Genomic DNA, 5,127 nt, shown 5'->3' on the forward strand with positions numbered 1-5,127 from the left:
GAGGGGGGGGGGAGTAGAAGGATTACTGTTATACTATTCCAGGTATTCCTTAAAGAGGTAGGGTTTCAAGTGTCTCAGGTCAGTGACTCAGCTGTCCTGGCGTCGTGGGGGTGCTTGTTCCACCATTGGGGTACCAGAGCAGCGAATAGCTTTGACTGGGCTGAGCGGGAACTGTGCTTCCGTAGAGGTAGGGGGGCTAGCAGGCCAGAGGTGGATGAACGTAGTGCCCTCGTTTGGGTGTAGGGTCTGATCAGAGCCTGAAGGTAAGGAGGTGCCGTTCCCCTCACAGCTCACTTTACATTTAGTAAGCAACAAAGTCGTCGAATTTTGAGTGTTCATTTAATGTTCAAAGCATCCTGAATACACCTGACCTGTGGTTTTTATTTGAACATTTTCCATCCTGGTCATAGGCCTAAGCAATGTCAAAATACTTAGAATTGAAGGAAATTAGCTTTATAACGGTAACATTTTCCTGGGGGAGGACACCCAGTCCCCGTCTAGGGGTTGTGCAAGGGGGCAATGAAATTCACATTCTGTAGCAAATCTCACTCCAAGCTTTCTTCAAAGGTTGGCAACCTATTGTTATCTCCAAAGTTTTGGCATCTTACATGAACTGAGGCAGCGAACCTGCCACCGAAATAGAAAGAATAAGATGAAATACCAGTGATATGGATAGCCTGGTTCTCAAAGCTTTGCTCTTGATGCACGCCACAAATTATATGTAACGACACCCTGAGCGCATCGGACACGAAACAAAACACCAATACTTGTAACTGCACAAAACAGCTAAACAAGTTCGCGGAATCTTTCGCGGGTGCCTTTTCATTATAGGAGACGCTTGTGATTTGTAGCTGCACCAATTACCGCAGTGGAGCGTGGTCAAAACCATTCATCATGGGGCGACGGGGAACGGCCTTCCAAAATTCAATCATATTACACAATTTTACCCTTTATAAAATGGTCATCTTTTTTTAATACAGACTAGCGCAAAACTAAATTAAAGTTGACACATTTTCCAATGGATTATGATAATTTGCTGGTAAAAATCACAAGTTTGCACCCCCTATTTCTATTTGCTCCATGGCTCAGGCAGCCAAGTGTAGGCTATCGCGAAAAACTGCCGTCAGAGACGGAAGAAGAAGTGAGACACCCCACTTGCAGATTTATTCTGGTTCAATGAAAGTCAATGAACTATACTGAACAAAAATATAAACGTAACATGTAAAGTGTTGGTCCCATGATTCATGAGCTGAAATAAGATCACATACATTTTCCATACGCACAAAAATCGTATTTCTCTCAAATTTGGTGCACAAATTTGTTTACATCCCTTTTAGTCAGCATGTCTCCTTTGCCAAGATAATACATCCACCTAATAGGTGTGGCATATGAAGAGGCTGATTAAACAGCATGATCATTACACATTGGCATGCTGACTGCAGAAATGTCCACCAGAGCTGTTGCTAGAGAATTTAATGTTAATTGCTTTACCATAAGCCGCCTCCAATGTCGTTTTAGAGAATTTGGCAGTACGTCCAACTGGCCTCACAACCACAGACCACGTGTAATCATGCTAGCCCAGGACCTCCACATCCGGCTTCTTCACCTGCGGGATCGTCTGAGGGGGTGCTGAGGAGTATTTCTGTCTGTAACAAAGCCCTTTTGTGGCTCCCCAGTGGGTGGGCCTATGCCCTCCCAGGCCCACCCATTACATTTACATTTTAGTCATTTAGTAGACGCTCTTATCCAGAGCGACTTACAGTTAGTGAATACATATTTTTTTATACTGGCCCCCCGTGGGAATCGAACCCACAACCCTGGCGTTGCAAACGCCATGCTCTATCAACTGAGCTACATCCCTGCCGGCTATTCCCTCCCCTACCCTGGACGACGCTGGGCCAATTGTGCGCCGCCCAGTCGCGGCCGGCTGCGACAGAGCCTGGATTCGAACCAGGATCTCTAGTGGCACAGTTAGCACTGCGATGCAGTGCCTTAGACCACTGCGCCACTCAGGAGTACCCATGGCTGCACCCCTGCCCAGTCATTTGAAATCCATAGATTAGGGCCTAATGGATTTATTTCAATTGACTGATTTGCTTATATGAACTGTAACTCAGTAAAATCTTTGAAATTGTTGCATGTTGCATTTATATATTTTTTCAGTATAAGTAGACCAGACACAGCTGCTATTGCATTGGACCCATCCTTTTAAGTAGACCGGAACTTATTTTTTTATTTAAACGATAAACGGCCAGAGTGAACTATCTTCATTTATCTATTAGATTGCTCAGCAGAAAGTCACAACTTGCAAACTTTGCAGGTGTTTCTGATTATTAAACAATGCCATGCTAGTGGGTGGTAGGCCTACCCTTCAAATACAGTACCTGCAGAAAGTATTCACACCCCTTGACTTTTTCTACATTTTGTTGTGTTACAACCTGAATTTAAATTGAGATTTTGTGTCACTGGCATACACATAATACCCCATAATCTCAAAGTGGAATTGTGTTTTTAGAAATGTTTACAAATGAATTAAAAATGAAAAGCTGAAATGTCTTCAGCCAATAAGTATTCAACCCCTTTGTTATGGCAAGCCTAAAGTTCCGGAGTAAAAAGTTGCTTAACAAGTCACATAATAAGTTGCATGGACTCACTCCGTGTGCAATAATAGTGTTTAACATTATTTTTGAATGACTACCTCATCTCTGTACCCTACACATAAATATATCTGTAAGGTCCCTCAGTTGAGCAGTGAATTTCAAACACAGATTCAACCACAAAGACCAGGAAGGTTTTCCAATGCCTCGCAAAGAAGGGCACCTATTGGTAGATGGATACACATTTTTAAAAAGCAGGCATTGAATATCCCTTTGAGCATGGTGAAGTTATTAATTACACTTTGAATGGTGTATCAATACACCCAGTCACTACAAAGATACAGGCGTCCTTCCTATCTCAGTTGCCGGAGAGGAAGGAAACCGCTCAGGGACTTCACCATGAGGCCAATGGTGACTTTTAAACAGTTACAGTTTAATGGCTGTGATAGGAGAAAACTGAGGATGGATCAACAACATTGTAGTTACTCCACAATACTAACCTAATTGACAGAGTGAAAAGAAGGAAGCCTGTACAGAATAAAAATATTCCAAAACATGCATCCTGTTTGCAATAAAGCACTAACGTAAAACTGCAAAAAAATGTGGCAAAGAAATTAACTTTGTCCTGAATACAAAGCATTATGTTTGGGGCAAATCCAACACATCACTGAGTACCACTCTTCATATTTTCAAGCATGGTGGTGGCTGCATCATGTTATGGGTATGCTTGTCATCAGCAAGGACTAGGGAGTTTTTAGGATAAAAATAAGTGGAATAGAGCTAAGGACAGGCAAAATCCTAGAGGAAAACCTGGTTCAGTCTTCTTTTCTTTCCAACAGAGACTGGGGGACAAAATCACCTTTCAGCAGGACAATAACCTAAAACACAAGGCCAAATGTACACTGGAGTTGCTTACCAAAGCTACATTGAATGTTCCTGTGTGGCCTTGATACAGTTTTGACTTAAATCAGCTTGAAATCTATGGCAAGAGTTGAAAATGGCTGTCTAGCAATGATCAACAATCAACTTCACAGAGCTTGAAGAATTGTAAAAATAATCATGTGCAAATATTGTACAATCCAGGTGTGCAAAGCTCTTAGAGACTTACCCAGAAATACTCACAGCTGTAATCGATGCCAAAAATGATTGTAACATGTATTGACTCAGGGGTGTAAATATTTATGTAAATGAGATCTTTCTGTATTTCATTTTCTATACATTTGCCAAAATAAATCTAAAAACATGTTTTCACTTTGTCATTATGGGGTATTGTGTGTAGATTGGTGAGAAAAAAAAATCTATTTCATCCATTTTGAATTAAGGCTGTAACACAAAGAAATTTGGAATAAGTCAAGGGGTATGAATACTTTATGAAAGCACTGTAAAACCCAACCCTGAAACAAAATGTCATTTCATTGAAAGCGGGTAGTTCGGTTTTGTCACTTCAAGCCCAAATATATCATCCATTGATTAAAACGATTACTTATTGACTTACATCGTTGTGCCATTGTCTTTCAGCTCGAAAAAGTGGATTTCTACTGGTGTGGGAGTTTAAGTACTGTACTAAATAATACACGCAATGTCATACAAAAATTATATGACAAAGCAATATACATAATTATATACATTGGCTTTGCAAATGAAACCAAAACGTGAAAATATAACTTAGCATAATGCCTTTGAATTTATTGTAACACCCATCTTACCACATTAACATTTATCACTTTATTCTTTGCACACACTTCATCCATGAATAGTAAAAAAAAATACATAATAATTTATTCAATATGACACTAGCTCAAGAAAACAAATTGAAGTTCAGTGGAAATCTCCTCGAGTCAGTCTGTTTTTGAGTCAGTGTCTTATGCCAAATAATTACAGTATTTACCATGACGAAGATAATTTGGGTCCATATCAATCTAATTCAGACACTTAAATGTTTTCTGAATTTGAGGCAATGTCATATCAAGTAAGAACAATTTATACCACTGAATATTACATTTACTGTACACTATGAATAGGAAGACATTTTCTGTATTCTTCATCAATGCACATTTATAAGAATTATAATGCAGTACATTTGACAAAAGCTGTGTCACTTTCCTTATACTAAGTAGCAAGTGTAAAGTGACCAATAACATTTGCTATGACTGCAGTTTCTGATTAGTACTTGCAGCCTGACATTTGAGCAATAGCAAGCATGCACATTGGGCAACATTGTGTCTTTATCAACGGGGCAGGGTATCAGCAGTGAAACCTGGATGGTTGTGACATTTCATTTTTGCTTAGGGATGTGTTGAACTACACCTGCCCCTGGAGAAGTGGTCACCAACCCTGTTCCGGAAGAACTACTTGGATGTACAGGCTTTTGTTTCAGCCCTGCACCTGGTTCAGCTAAACAACTGACCAACATGACCTAGTTAAATGCACTATGACAGGGACTGAGCTGCTCATCCTAGAAGCTCTCTGGCACCAGGGTTTGATGGTGACCATGGCCCTATATTATACTATGATATACTAGCACTAGCAG

This window comes from Coregonus lavaretus (assembly GCF_964263955.1).
Source record: "Coregonus lavaretus genome assembly, chromosome: 32".
Classification (NCBI taxonomy): domain Eukaryota; kingdom Metazoa; phylum Chordata; class Actinopteri; order Salmoniformes; family Salmonidae; genus Coregonus; species Coregonus lavaretus.